The following is a 16,413-nucleotide window of genomic DNA, read 5'->3' as shown; positions in this document are numbered from 1 at the left end:
TAAAGGAAAACATAGGTGATATGCTCCTTGACATCAGTCTTAAGATGGCTGTGGGGGACTTCAATAGCAAGGGAAGCAAAAGCAAAAATAAACTAAAACTAAAATGCTTCTTCACAGTAAAAGAAACTACTGTCAAAATTAAAAGACATTCTATCATTGGAAAATGATATCTTCACATCATGCATCTACAAGGAATATACAAAAAATATAAAGAATTCACAAAGCTCAATACAACAAAAAGCAAATAACCAGATTTAAAAAAATGGGCAACATGAATAGACACTTCTCAAAAAAAAATATCTACAGATGTAGGCAAAATGTTCATCACCTTTTCTTATTGTTATTATTCTGTAAATAATGAGTCATCACTTTACACCTATAAGAATGACTATGATCCAAAAGACAAGAAACAGGTGTTGAAGAGGATGTGGAGAGAAGAACCTTGTACTGTTGGTGGGATTGCAATCGGTGTAGTTATTATGGAAAGCAGAATAGAGATTGCTCAAAAAATTTAAAAAAACATAAAGTCCATCTAATTCACTAATCCCATACCTGGATAGTTAGGCAAAAATTATAGAAACACTAATTCAAAGAGATATATGTAGCCCCCATAGTTACTGCAACATCATATATAATAGCCAAGAGCTAGAAGCAACCTAAGTGTCCATCAACAAATGATGGGGTATATAATATATCCATTCAAATATAATGGAATATACTTACACTATATTACTCAGCTAAGAATATGAAGGAACACCTGTCATTTGCACATTTGCAACAACACGGATGGACCTAGAGGGTGTAATGATTAGAGAAATAAGTCAGAGAAGCAAACGATATGATTTTGTCCATATACTGTGTATAGAGAAGATAAATGAACTAAATATAACAATAATAAGTTTTTAAACTATGAGACCAAATTAATGACTACCAAGCAAGAGAAGGATGTGTAAATCATATAAAAGGGGACAATTATATGGTGAAAGACAGAATTGGACTTTTAGCTTATATTCAATGTACCAGACATGTATGTTGACTTTTAATGATGTAAACCTGAAATTTATGCACTTTTATAATGCAATACTACTTCAAAAACATTATTTACCAACATATTTCTATGACACAAAATCTTGATCTTCAAAAGACTTTAATGATTTGTCTTAAGTTCCTAACTCTCTTCTTGCCCATCACCTTCCCAAAATGACTCATTAAAAAAGCTTAAGGAAGACTTTTCAGACTCAGTGATCTATTGTTCTTAAATGTGACAATGAAGGTCTTTAAAATTATGATAAAATATGGTAAAGTATTCTACAAAGCAAAACAAGAGTACATTAAGCTAAATGTATTATAGGCAAAATTCAGCATTGCTCTGGAATTTCCTAATGCTTTTGTGGTTTGTTATGGAACTATCCTAGAGAATCATGTATAATATAATAATTCAAATGATATCAGGCTTTTTTGCCATTATATGGAATGGTTCTTTGTGGGGTTTTTTTTTCTTTTCCTCATTTTTCTGTCAGAGAAAAATGATTGCATTCCCACTTGCACAAAACAGAATTCAGTGAGGATGTTTTCTTCCTCTGTCACCCTGTCTGGCCATGAGATGTTTAAAAAGAATTTACTTAAATTGAGCTTCGAGAGCAGTATAATATGTCTTGCAAGAGACCTTCTTCCTCCACATTGCCACTAGAATGAGCTTTCTTATATCCAAATCTCACCTTGTCTCTTCCCTGCCAGAAACCATTTACAAGGACACTTGCCCTTACCTCGAGTAGGATTAAAATATTTACAGGCTGAATTTTTTCACACTATACTTGAAAATAGTTTTATAGAATTCCCTTCATGAACTATATATTCTTCCAATAATGGGTTACCCACTTTACTGAATAGAAAAAAACGGCATTGGGAAAAGACTGAAGCTGCAGTGTAAACATACAAAGTTAATACCTAGACATTTTTGAAAAAACTGCAACAAGAGGGTAGCTTCCTAATCTTTCAACCTGAAACTAGACTGTGAGCTCAGCAAAAGTCATATGGGACCTGGTCTTATGAGTATCATCATCACAGTCTTACAAGATAAAACTACAAATTCTTCAAACCAGTACACAAGGCACTTCAAATTTGGTTTTCGTGTCATTGGTGTCATTTTCAGACACAAGTCCCTTCACATGTCACTTTCCAACTGTTCTGTGCTATTCACAGTTCCTGGAACACATTGCCTATTCATGCCCTGGTGCTTTTCTACATATTTTCCCCATTATCTAGAGTACCCTTCTCCCATTGTTATCTGTGAAAATATGTGCCCATCCTTCAAGACCCAGTGAAGCTACCATCCATCCATTTTGTTAATTCTTCCCTTAGCTCCCCCAGGGGGGGAAAAAAAAATCACTGCCTTCTCATAGTTGCATTCAACAACTGCTGCAATTATGATGCAATTATCGTGGTGCATCTAACCATCCTGCATTCTGCCCCCACCAGCTATGGACTTCAGAGGGTAGGATTTAGTTCTACTTCACCAATTCCTGGTCCAGGACTTGACACTTAGTAGGTGCTAGGGAAGTATTCAATAAAGGAATAGCTGTAGAAATGGGGGAGGGGAGGATTCCAATGTGACAGGAAGTATTCAAAATCTTGAAGATCTCTGAATAGTCATAGACTCAGTTCTTAATTAAATAATGGCTTTATAATATAATTTTCTAAATTACTGGAAACCATACTAGTAAAAAATGGGAGGGACTGCTCTACAAGTCAGTATATGCTTGGGGCCTCTCACAACAGATTTCATGCTCCAACATTTACTGTGCAGAACAGGGCTAAGATTTGGGAATAGGGAAGATAGATAAGGAATAAAAATAAGTAGTCCATCTTCACCAATAAGTACAATTAGTCTGACCTGGTAGGGATTTATACCCTGTCCTCGGGTTTCCTGCAGCCAAATAATGACATACCCAAGAATTGGTGGATTCAAAAGTTATACCCAGATCAAAATAAAGACAAGCTTGATGACAGGTTTGGTGACTATAGGCAAAACATATCATCAACTTAAAAAATGCTATGGAATCTTTTTATTTTCTATTTTGTTGTGTATATTCAAATGTACTTAGAGTAAAATTCATCCTTTTTTGGTAAACTAATCTATGAGTTTTGACAAACTACCACAATATAGACCATTTCTATCACCACCACCACCACCCCCAAATGTCCTCACGCCACCTCTTTGCAGTCAACCCCTACTACCAATTCTAACTCTGGATCTCACTGATTAGCTGCCTGTCCCTATAATTTTGTCTTTTCCAGGAATTCCATAAATGGAATCATACAGAATGCTGCCTTTGTGGCTGGCTTCTTTTACTTAGTATAATGTGGTCGAGACTCGGTTATGTTGAGGCATGTTTTATCAGTAGTTTGTTCTATTTTACTACTCTTCCGTTGTGTAGATATAGATAGTGTATTAATGTACCCCTATCCATTAAAGGACATTTGGAGTATTTTCTGGGCTTAGTAATTGTGAATAAAACTTCCATAAACATTCACATATGGCTTTTTTGTATGAACATAAGCTTCATTTCTCTTGGGCAAATACCTAGAAGTGGAATTACTGAGTCACATAGAAAGTGTATGTTAAATTGTATAAGAGGCTGCCAAACTGTTTTCTGAAATAAGTGTGCCATTTTTCAATTCTATACAATGGTTCTACAACCTTGCCAGCACCTGGTATTGCCAGTTTTTTTTTTTTTTGATCGTGCCATTTAATCCAAAAATTTTATAGATATTTGGAAATACAAACTGGAGTTTTAAATAAACAAGAATTATGTATAATATAATAATTCAGCATACTTAATGATAAAGTAACAATAGTTTTCTTTTTACCAAATACATTAAATATTTAATCAGCATAGTGAAATATGGAGAAAATGTATACAAAGTAGCTCAGGGGCTTAAGAAAACTGAGCTTTCCAATTACAGGTGAAATAAAAGCTTGGGCTAAGTGAGAAATGCCACAACATTCCTAAGAAGAAATGTAAGTCATTGGACCGATGAGACATAGGCTGGACTGGACCACATATCTCTGAAATGCAAGGTCTGGTTTCAGATGATAAACAAGAGGGATGCTATGTTCTTAAAATCTGTCCACACTGAGACAAGATCTGGAAAGGAATTAGAATTAAAGATTTAAAAATCAAAACAAGCTATCATGATAGAATAGGGAGAATGTCAAAGTCCTCTGTATCAACAGCCTTACTGTAATAGTTGAATATATGACTCAGAGAGATAATCTTCTGGTGGAATAAAGAGAATTCATGAAAAAACCCTAAGATACCTCCAAACCTGGCACCACTATGGGGAATGATGTATAAGCAATAATGAGTAGATAATATGACTCCTTTGGAGTGTACGTTTTAAAATTTCATTTTCTAAAATAGTATCAGATATTTGCCAATCCACACGTTTAGCCAAACAGTCATCCTAGTATTCCTGTCCTCTCCAGTCTATATCATTCCCAATATTTCCTCCAAACTCAATGGAGACAGGGACAGAAAGCCCTGAGTCTGATATGCTGGGACAGAAAGTATCTTCACTAACCAAGGAAGGACAGGAATGGATTCTTATCTCCATTCCAAGGCACACAAGAAGTAGAAGCAAAAAGCACCACTTTGTAAGAAAGCTTCTTTCAGATTTCATGTGATGGGTTATGCTGGAGTAGAATCAATTTAAGATATAGAGACTGGAATCAACTGTTTGGGCTCAAATCCCATTTCTCACTGTACTAGGTTTTTGATATTGCTGGGAAAGAGATGAATAACTGTGAGGTGGATTCCTTTTAAGTAAAATATGGCTAATAATATGGGCTTTATTGAGAGTTAAATGAATTTATATATAAATAAGGAGCTTATAGGAGTGTCTGAAACATAAGTGCTTCATGTTAGCTGTTATTACTAAGTTGGTTATTACTTTCATTATAATAAACATAATCATGTCAGATAAAGGATGTATTCAAGTGGATATGAGTTTCCTGTTATGCTAAAATCACATGGCTTTATTTTCATGAATAACTCAAGGTGTTAATTAATTCGCTCAATGTATAAATTAAGTTCTAGACACTAGAATAGATAAGGGATAGCAAGTAGGCAATAATAACAAAACTACAAAAGATCCTGTTGCCTTTAGTTGTAGACTAAAGGTAAAAGGTCCCTTCCCTATAACTATCTTTGCTCCTGACTACTGCTTTACTCCTCTTTGATTTGATCCTTGTCTCATTTGCTTTATAGAGACTGCCAACTGATCTCCTGATATTAAAAGAACTGATCTAAAAAGCACAACCAAACTACACACTGAAAGATGCTGTAGGAAAACCAACAATAATGTCTGTATATTCTATAGAGCAGCTATAAACAACATTTCCAGCATTTATACACTGAGAATGATATCCTCTAATAAAGACTGTTTTGCCAGGAAATATATTCCAGTTATACTTTCTATACAGAAGAATAAATACTAGCTACTTGAAAATAATGCCTTGTATGCTATTTTCCATTCTATCCATTGCCTCAGTAAGGAGGTGCTCAGCACAGATTTAACCCAGTAAATCAAAAATTGACAATTGTCATATTATATTGGCTTCTATGCATACAAAAATACTATGCTATCAGAAAACAGTAGAGACTGTTCCTGTTTAAAAGGGAAATGTCTAAGGTATAATGCAAGGTAAATAATTAAACACTTGCAATGTGTATGTATTTAAAATATACATGCAAAAAAGTAATACTAAAAAACCCTAACAATACACTGTTCCTAAAAGAAAGCTATAGAAATGAATGACATTGCAATAGATAGTTCAGATATGCCATGTATTGAAAGTAAAAGGATAGTCCCCAACTGTGAGGACAGAGAAAGGTGAAGATTGGAACAGTTGAGCAAAGTTGGCAAAAAAAAAAAAAAAATGAAATAAGTATGAAAGTTCAGATACAGAAAAATACGTTAAGTCCCCTCTTTCATACAATCAAATAGCAACTAGGTCAATGGAAAAATCTGGAAAATTACAAGAGATACTATCTATTTTGTCGAAAATTGAAGGCAATTTAGCCACTTTTTCATTACTGTGAAAGTGTTTGACAACTAGGCATTACCTTCCTAAATGACCATTAAGTATATATATTTTTCATCATATATATATATATAAAATGTTCTTTTCTATGACTTAATTTTGGGGGAAATGGAAGGATATTACATATGGGAAGAGAAAGGATGGAGAAGAATTCAGAGGAGAAAAGGAGCAAGGGTGAGGTGGTAACGAAGGCTTTCAAAACTAGTGATTTATTTATATAGTTAATATCCCTAAAATTATTAGGGGTGTGGGTCCTAATAAAGTTTCTTATTTTATTGGGTGAGGGGAACATAATTCTGTACTTGAGAAAGGGCTTAGAGTTCCATTAACAGACAGAAGAGTCTGGGATAGGAAAAGCAGAGGCAAGAAATAGAAGGGAGGTGTGGGGTGGGAAGTACAGTTGGGTTCTGAGAAAGGACTAGTTTGGAGTCTGGCAGAACATGCACAATACTGCTGGCTTATAGCAAAATGAGGCTTTAAGGTGTATTTCCTTTTGAGTTAACTCTACAAAAGAAAGTTAGAAAATACATATGATACCTTCTAAAACTTTTGTCATCTAATTGGTGTTTCTTTTGGATGTGTTAGTGGGGGACAGATGTCTACAATTTATTTGCAGCAATGGGCAGAGGGAGGAAGGAGATAAGACAAGTAAATATGCTGTCATTGATAATTTTAATACATCTTCTTGCATACTTTCCCTGTGCATTTCATGAATTTTCTCATCTACTATCCAGAGCACTATAAACACAAAATTATTTTGAGAGCTTCAATTAATGAACTTCATCCACACTATATATATTTTTGGTTTGCAAAGATGAGTTTGCCTAAACCCCCATGTAGTGTGATAAAACATGAAGGTATCTGCATGAGGCTTAAGATTAAAAATATGATTAAATCTCAGAGAAAAGGAAAATACTAAGACTCAATTTTGAGCATGTCCAATAAGTAAATACATAAATAAACCCTGCAGCTTAGAGAAGGAAAATCTATAAGAAGATTCAAATAGGTATAATTTAGAGATTAAGTATGAAAACTGTCTCCTTGATTCTGGTTTATCACAATGGGACATAATAACTCAAACAGTATCCAGACTACAACTGAAAATAGAGGCCAGGGGAAATGTACCAGCAGATACGAGTCACTGAAACTAACTGTCAAAAATAGTGCAACTGCATTATGTGGAATAGATGTTAACACAATAAAACCTAAAATATTTTTAAATAAAACTTTTAAAATTTCTGGATTTCTTCACTAGTGTTCGAAATTTACTGGTTGTTTGGTGAGGCTTTGGGATTTGTGAAAAGCCCATCAAATAGGAATACCTTGATAAATGAAAATGGTTTTTATCATCTTTCTTACCAGACTTATTTTTCTGCCATCTATTCCAATGATGAAGTCTTCCTTAACTGTAGGTTACATTCATTTTTCTTTCCTCTTCCTCACACCTCTTTTTAGCAGTTACTTTTTTTTGCCTTATTATTACTGTTCTACCTTTAGGTACTGCCCACTGCATAACAGGAGTTTGGTGACAAGGTCTATTTCCATTCTTCTTCTCTTAAGACACCTATATGAGTTAGTACAGCACCAAAAAATCTTGGAGGTATAAAATAAGAACACAAGTAGGACATAACATCGGTCAACAGATAGCCCACAAGAAAATTACTTCAACAGATCTCTCAATACCAAAAATTCCAGCCCTAATTCATACTGAATCCATTCATTTCAAATAATGATTACATTTAAAAAACTATGAACCAGAGACACTTTTAGGGGGGCGGGGGTGGGAGGGGAGGGATTGGGGTCAGAATGGGGGGGCTGCAATTGTATGGGGAATATAACAATAAAATTTATTAAAAAAAAAAAAAAGAAAAAAAGAAAAAAATAAATAAAATATTCCTGAGACCTTCAAGTATCTATCCTATAACAAGCATATTTTTTCTCAAAAATTTGCTGGGAATGGATTTTGGATAGAAATTCTGAGTTGAGATAGGAAACAATTCCAGGGTTGAAATTGATGCATGCCAGCCAGTCACAACATGTTTTAGTAGTTTGACCATCTCAAAAGCCACATTATTTTTTGTTGGTGCAATTCTTTCTGGTATTAAATCTAAGCTTTTGTAATGTATATGTGAGATGACTTGTGGTCTTTTTAAAACCACTAAAAAGGGGACATCCTTTCTCTTCCTAAGAAGGGTACATTTCAGCTTACGACTGCCATTAGGAGCAAACAATCAGCATATTATTTGGCAAACCTCTCAGCAAAATGTACTATATAAAAGATAGATGACTTTAAATGCCATTACATTGTGTGCTGGTCCAAAAAAAAAAGCCCACGAAGTTGTTTTATCTTTATAACTTGTTTTACTGATGTGACATTACTGTTTGCCATTATTAATAATACTATCTATTTTTATTTCCAGATATATTCTTTCTCTTGACATTTTAAGCATATTCTCTTTTCTTCATCTTACAAAACATCAAATTAATGTCCTGAAAAGATGTTAATTAGAGGAACTTCGAAGGGCATTCAGATCATGCTTGAAGGAAAGTTGAAAGCAAAGCTCTGTCAGGATTCTGAGCACAAGATCTCTATATTTAAACTAACTTCTTAGAGAAAAACTCCAGATGTGTTTTCTCACTGGTTTCCTCATCATCAGGCCATATCATATCAACTTCTGATAACTGAGACATAGGCAAGGTTAGGAAAACAATAATGAGTTCAGCTATAAACTGCCACGAGTAAGGGCACCTTTTTCTCTTGTTTATTACCATAAATCATAGAACTTACAGTAAAGCTAAGTCAGCATTCTATAACAGAATACACAAGCTATTATGTATTATAAGTAATATCTAATAGTTGAAGTAAGTTCTAGCACTGCATGTATAATACAGTAGCAACTAGCCACAGATGACTACTAAATATTTGAAATGTGGCTAGTGAAAATTTATTTTAGTTATATTTTAAAATTAATGTTTTATTTCTTACTGGAAAACTTTGGAACAACTCAATGGTATGAATCTTTTTTTTTTTTCAAAATTAATCTTTTAAGACGTACAAAGCTTAAATGATGAATAAATTTTTTAAAATAAAAATTTAGTATTTGAATTAGAATGTGTTTTGAAGTATAAAATGAATACCAGAATTCAAAGACTTAGAGCAGGAAAAAAAGAATGTAAAATATCTCATTATCAACTCTTTATAATGATTACTTATGGCATGACCATGCTAGTTGGCTAAATGCTATCCCCAAAATAACATGTCCATGTACTAATTCCTGGAATCTGGGTATATTATCTTATGTGGTAAATGAGTAAACACTATCTTCTAAGGCAATAAAAAAAAATGTGATGGAAATCTTGAGAGAGAGCACTTATCCAGGGTTAACTAGGTGGGTTCTAATTTCAATGATTAATGTCCTTTTAACAGTGAGGACAAAGCAGATTTGATAGACAAAAGAGGATGAGGCAAACTGGAGTGAGGACCATGCAACATGTCAAGGAACACCAATATCTATGAAAAAGTAGAAATGAGAAAGAAAGGATTATGGAGTTTCCACAAGGAGTGTGGTCTTACCCGTACCAAGATGTTTAAGTTTGCTACTCCAGAACTGTGAGAAAACATTTTTATTGTCTTAAGCAGTCAAGTTTATACTGTTCTCACAGCAGTAACAAGCAAATAAAATAATACTTTGAATATATTGGGCTAAAATTGTTACTAAAAATTAATTTTTCCTGCTTTTACAGAATTTATAAAATACGACTTCTAGAACTAAAAAGATACTTCTCCAAAGAGGAAATGCAAATGGCCAACATTTGAAATGTTGCTCAACATCACTTATAATCAGGGAAATGCAAATCAAAACTACAATGAGATACCACTTCACACCAAAGAGAATGGCCCGTATTAAAAAAATGGCAATAACAAATGCTGGCAAGGATGCGGAAAAAAAATGAATCCTCTTACACTGCTGGTGGGAATGCAAACTGGCCCAGCCTCTTATGACAAGCTGTGTGGAGGATCCTCAAATTACTAAAAATAGACCTACAATATGACCCAGCAATTCCACTCTTAGGGATCTACCCCAAGGGTACAAAAACATTAATTTGAAAGGAAACCTTCCCTCCAATGTTTATTGCAGCACTGTTTACAACAGCCAAGATATGGAAACAACCTAAATACCCAAAAACAGATGATGCAATCAAGAAGATATGGTATGTGTGTATATATATATATATGTATATATACACATATACATATATATATATACAAACACACACACACATACACACAATGGAATACTATTCAGCAGTCAAAAAAAGATAAACTCGTGGCATTTGTAGCAACACAGATGGGGCTGGAAGAGATTATGCTCAGTGAAATAAGTCAAAAAGAACAAGATAAACATCAGATGGTTTCATTTATAGGAGGAATATGGGGAAACTGAGCAAAGGATAAAAAAAAACAAAGACAAAACTTATAAGCAAACTATAGATCTGAGGCATACAGCAGAGGAGAGGAAGAGAGAGGGGTCAAAATAGGGAAGGGAAGAGCATAAAAGACTATAATACTGAGGAGGTGATGATGGGAAATTTACGGGGATTACACTCAAGGGGAGAAATCAAATATTATACAAAAATGAACAACAATGTAAGAAAATAAAAAAATTAAAACTCAAATTATTTAATTAAATGACTTCTAGAATATTTTAAGTTACATATTTCACTTTATTGCATTCCTCTACATTGATTGTACTATACTGATTTTATCTAGAATTGCATTACAAGCTATCAATGAAGGTCTATCTTGGGCCTCCCCGGTGGCGCAGCGGTTGAGCGCTGGGTTGCGAAGCTGCCCGCAGCCTCTGCGGCGCCGGTTCAATCCCCGGCTGCTCCCTGGCCACCAGAGGAGGGTCCCGCATGGCTCCCAGACCTCTCCTGCGGCCCGCTGCTCCACTCAGCAGTGTACTTCAGTCCTTCTGCCTATTCTGCTCCCCGCTCTGGCTCTGGTGAATTCTCTCACCCTCCCGCGCTTCTGACTATACCCAGTGCTTGTATAAATAAATAAATAAAAATAAATCTTTAAAAAAAAAAGAAAGAAAATAGAGACTTGAGGAGATAAGACTTCAATAAGGCATGTGTGAAAGAGACTTGGGGGTTTTCACTGATGATATATACTCAATCTGAGTCCGCAGGGCAGTAGAATTGCCAAAATAGCTACTGTGACCTTGGATTATTTAAATAAAAGTTGGAGCAATTGTCCTGTCCTCAACACACAGCTGGACTATTTCACATAACAATCAATTCACAGGAAAAGGAATGACCTAGAAAAAACCATGTCTCTACATCTGGAAAACACAGAGGGTTTGTTCTGTAACCTGTTGTAAAATTAAAAACAGTACATATATTTTTCCCTGGTCCTAATTTCCTCAGGATTCTACTAAGTATGGGGAGGAGGCTGGGTAGCTAATAATTTCAATTACCTCTCATTGAAACAGGTTACCGCAAAAGGTAAAACTTCCATATCATAGAAGAGACTCAGAACTTGCCTTTCATGGGTCTGAAAATTGTGTTCATTTAATCTGAGGTAACATTGCCTGATAATTGTGTACCCCTTTCCAGAAACAGAGTGCATACAATTGAGAGTATAGGACAGTGATTAAGAGCACAGGCTATAGATTCAGACTCCCCAAGTTTGAATCCCAGTTCTGTCATTTACAAACCACATAAACACTGGCATGTTGCTTAACCTCTCTGAGCTTCCTCTCTCCTCATGTGACCATCACAAGGTTCAATCATGGGCTCTGGGCTTCAGGCCAACCCCTGTGATCATTCCCATGGCCTAGGGGGTCATGTCAGTCCAGGGGCCAAGTATAGTGAAGCTGAGGAAGAATTTCTTCAGCTGTGGACTGAAAGCAGGGGTAGGGGGACTATAAGGATCCTTATAATATATCACTTGATTGGGAGTAGAGGGAATGATTGGTTTCTATTTCATAAGGGCCTAAAGTTTCTTTTATTTATTTATTCATTTGATCAACAAATATTTCTTAAGAGCCTCTGTGTTCTTTGTGATACATTAGTATGAAAATTTCTGCCCTTCTGAAACCTACATCCCAATGGAGAGAGACATACAATACATTTAATAAGTGAATGACAAAGTATATTGAAAGAAATTCTACTTAAAACACACATCTGCAGAACAGGGGAGCAGAATAAAGGGGATCTGATGTGTTAAGAGGAGGGCAAGAGTCAAACAAAAAAAGTGGACAGGTGAGATTTCATACAGAAGATGATATTTGAGCAGAGACTTAAAGGGACAAGCACAATATAGACATATGGATGTTACAGAGCAACCCCGATATAAAACGGGTTGCCTGACTGTGGGTCCTCACCCGCACGCTTAAAAGGGACTTATTAATACTCCACTACAGGCACGCACAAAAGGTTAATAAAAGGTTTATTTACAAGGGAAAGGGAATTAAGGAAATGTACAACTCAGGGAGTAACATGGGGAAGAGCAATCCAGACAAAGCAAGCACCAATGAACACAGAAGTACGTCTGTCTGTGAAGGGCTGGCAAAGAGAACAGTGTGGGTAAAAGAGAGTGAGCAAAGAAGAGAATACTTGACTATGTCACAGAGACAATGGGGGTGAAATTAGGGGGCATATTGATTAGAGACAGTATAAGAATTTTGACTCTTGCTGAGAGATATGAAACCAATTGAGGGTTTTATACAAATGAATGACAAGATCTGAGTGACTTTGTAGCCTTATCACTCCATTTGTTCTGTTCAGAGTTGCTAGTAGGAGACAAAGGTGAAAGCTGGAGACCCAATATAGCTTCCCTCAGTAGTCCACCTTAGAGGAAATAGTGGTTTCACCCACGGTAGCGGCAAAGCAATGGGGGTGATGAGAAGTGTCTGGAACATGCATATATTCTGAAGTTAGGGAGAAATAGCTTTTGCTGACAGACTGAATGTGAAATCTGAGAAAAAAGGGAAGTTGCAGTGATTCCAAGTTTTTTGATGTGAAGAATGGGGAGGATAAAATTGCCATGAACTGAGATAAAGAAAAGTATGAATGGAAAAGGTTTTGGCACAGAGGCTGATTAGTTTTATGATTAAAAAAATTTACCTATGCTAGAAGAAGGAGTCCCAATTACAGCATACCCCAAATACATATGATGAAGGATCAAACCAGTGAATCAACAACTACTTTGCAGGAGATGTTCTGAGGCAAATGAGGTGTCTGCTGAAAGTTTATATGATAGCAAAGGTTATTTCCAACTATGAGTTGTGTACGTATGGTTTTAATGTATTTTAACAATGTATGATGGAGCTTGTGTGTGTGCATGTGTGTATAGAAAGGAGAGAGTCTATCAAATATTGAAAAATAATTACCACAGCCTTATTCCACCAGGAATAAGAAATAGGTGGCCAAATATTAAATCCAAGTTACACAAAATTAAGCCTTATATGTGAGTGTTATCTACTGAACCATCCATAGGAAAGCAACACTTGCTAATGATGTTTATGACAGATAGAAGCATTGATGAATAAAGCTAGTGTTCTTAATTTTTTCTTTTCTTCCTTTAGACACAAAATGGTGAATTACAACTTTTTCTGCCCATCAACACAGAGTTTTTTAGCTAATATGAAAAACCCAATCCATTAAATAATAGCTCTCTGGAAACCTAACTCTGCTAACCAACTTTTCTTCAGTGAAGTCACTATGGATTATGAGAGCACTTAATTAAAGAAGGGGGAGAGGAATAATATTACCGTGCTCCTAGGGTTTGAAAATAAGTCATTTAGCACCTAAAATTGCAATGCTCTCTGCTATCACTGTTTTCCTAGCTTCATTAATTTTTTTCTCCCCAAGTCAGCATCCACCCTCACAAGCCTTTGTCTCCTGCTGTCATCAAAGCATTTATATGCATTAATCCATGACAAATGGGTGCATTTGATCCATAACTGATTTCTCTGCCTGCCAACTAGAAACAGATACATTCTGAAAATGAAAATAAAGAGTACAAAATATGTAAGATAATATAAAAATATCATCTACTTAGTAAATATGCCTTATGAAACTTTCATCTAAAGCAAACAGCAGCATCCCAGATAGTGTAGTATTGAATGCTTTGACCTTTTGTTCACAGGCAGCAATTCTTCTTAGAACTGGGAATCAGTTCACAGATTATATTCACACAAATGAGAGGATAAATGGAGGCCATGAGAGAGAGTCGGAGAGCAAGAGCCTTAGGTGTTTGCAATAGGAAAGAGACTCAATGGAGGAAAAGGAGGAACTCCTACAAACTAAGTGTTTGCTTGACTTCAAGCGGATGAGGAGGGGCCTTGTGACATCTACACAATCAAAAGTCATCCATGTAAAAACAAACAAAAACCCTGAATGCTTACTGTCTTATTACGCTTTATTTTCCTTTTTTAAAGAAATTTTTAATTCACTAACTGGATTGCCCACTTCTTTATAGACTAAGTGACTGAAATTTGTGGAGCCTTTTGGAAATACTGAAAGAAACTATGAAAGCTAAGCACAGATAGCAAAGAATGGAAGCATATGTAACAAAGAAAATATCATTTCCCAAACACTAAGATAGTTTATGCTTGTCCTAGATGTTATTCACCCAATAGCTCCTGTGATCTGCCTCAGATACAGGGTCCCTTGCCACTGAGGTAAGTCACACAACCAGAAGTGATATGCACCGCTTAAAACATAAAGCATTTACATGCTGATATTACCTCCAAACCTCTCTCATTTCTGAAATGTTGAAGAGCTGAAAAGTACTATTTCATCCAACAAATGCTGATTCTATTTCTGTATTATGCCTCCAGCCAACGTTAGGAGAGTAACAGGAGCAAGGAATAACACTGACTACCTTAAACCACTGAGATCTGGAGCTAAAAGGCTACAATGGCATCACCAAACCCATTTGGAAATATATTGTTGGAAATACATTGTTTTCCATTTTAGTATTGTCCACCACAACTAAAACTAATTAATATTAACAGAGGTAAAGAATTCAGTACTGTAGTTGTGAAGAAGCAAAAGGGATCTGTAATAAGATTACCCCGTCCAAATCTTGGATTCACCACTTAGTTGTACACTTCAGGTAAGTTATTTAATTTCTCTGATCCTTACTTTCCTTGTGGGTCAAAAGAAGAGAGCAAGAGTAGCCACCTCACAGTGTAAGTGAAATAATATGAAATTCTTTGCACAGTGCCAGGCAGAGAGCAAATATTGAATAAAGCCCATATTTTGTGCATACCCTAGACACAAGCAGGGAGGAGTGCTCAATAAATTTTTTCCTCCAAAGTCAGTTCCACTCTTTGTTTCCTGTTGTCATCAAAGCAGTTACATGTCTTAATCCATGCAAAAGGAGTACCTTTTCCCTGATCATCTGATCATCAGATTTTTCTAATATACCGTCCTCTCTACCACCAGACTTTCATAATGTTGTTATCTTTGCCTAAAATTCTTTGCTTTCCAAACTCCATTCCTAATTTTTGAAAGAGCTCTTCCTACTCTTTCAGATCTCATTTGAGTATTTTTTCGTGGCTGCTTTGACCCATATCCTAGACCACTTCCATCACCAAATAATCCCTCCTAGGAAGGAAGAGGGGGGTGGACAGATGGCTTTAGAACTCCTTAGTGGGCATAACAGGAAGACATGGATATCTATCTTGTCAGAAACACAATTATAGTTACCTAACACTGGATATAAGATTGCAAATGATAGGTGAAATTTTCACCTCCAAACATTCTATTATAATGACAACTTTCCAGAATTAGCATTTTTATATCGCTTTCTTTTGATTAATAATACCATATCCAATAGAAAAGAACTTTAAACCAGATCTTATTCACAAGTACATAATAAACAAGTACATCAATAGAGTTTTCTGCTTACAGTAATAATAAACTACCCTTACTTGTTTTCAACAATTTAATTAAATACAATTAACTCTAGTTTGCTTTGGCAACCTATTAATGTCACAATTGAATATAAATAGACTCATGAAAAGATTATAATTAATAAATCCTTACACCACTATAAAATTACTCTGATGCTCTGCTTGCCAGAAACACTTAACAGCATTTTTGAAGTATGTTAATGAGGACAGTAAAAAAGAGATAATAAAGTTTTATCAAATAACTAGGCAAGGTTTCTATAAAGCTGTGACCTCTTCAATAGAGAGCCTTGCCTGTTGAGTATGGTTCTTAAGGGACTCTGAAATACCAACTGCACATTTATCATCATCTTATACTATTTTAATCCATGTTTTCAATGG

At 35.4% G+C, this 16,413-nt stretch overlaps 1 protein-coding gene across 4 annotated transcripts in view; it reads right to left on the bottom strand.

The window, feature by feature from the left end:
* TAFA1 (TAFA chemokine like family member 1) overlaps positions 1-16,413 on the bottom strand; it is an 856,565-nt gene that overhangs the window by 652,376 nt on the left and 187,776 nt on the right. The window lies entirely within an intron of this gene.

Source organism: Talpa occidentalis, unplaced genomic scaffold (assembly GCF_014898055.3).
Source record: "Talpa occidentalis isolate TD23 unplaced genomic scaffold, MPIMG_talOcc4v2.1 talOcc4.10, whole genome shotgun sequence".
NCBI classification, from domain to species: domain Eukaryota; kingdom Metazoa; phylum Chordata; class Mammalia; order Eulipotyphla; family Talpidae; genus Talpa; species Talpa occidentalis.
This window is presented reverse-complemented; position numbering and strand designations above follow the sequence as displayed.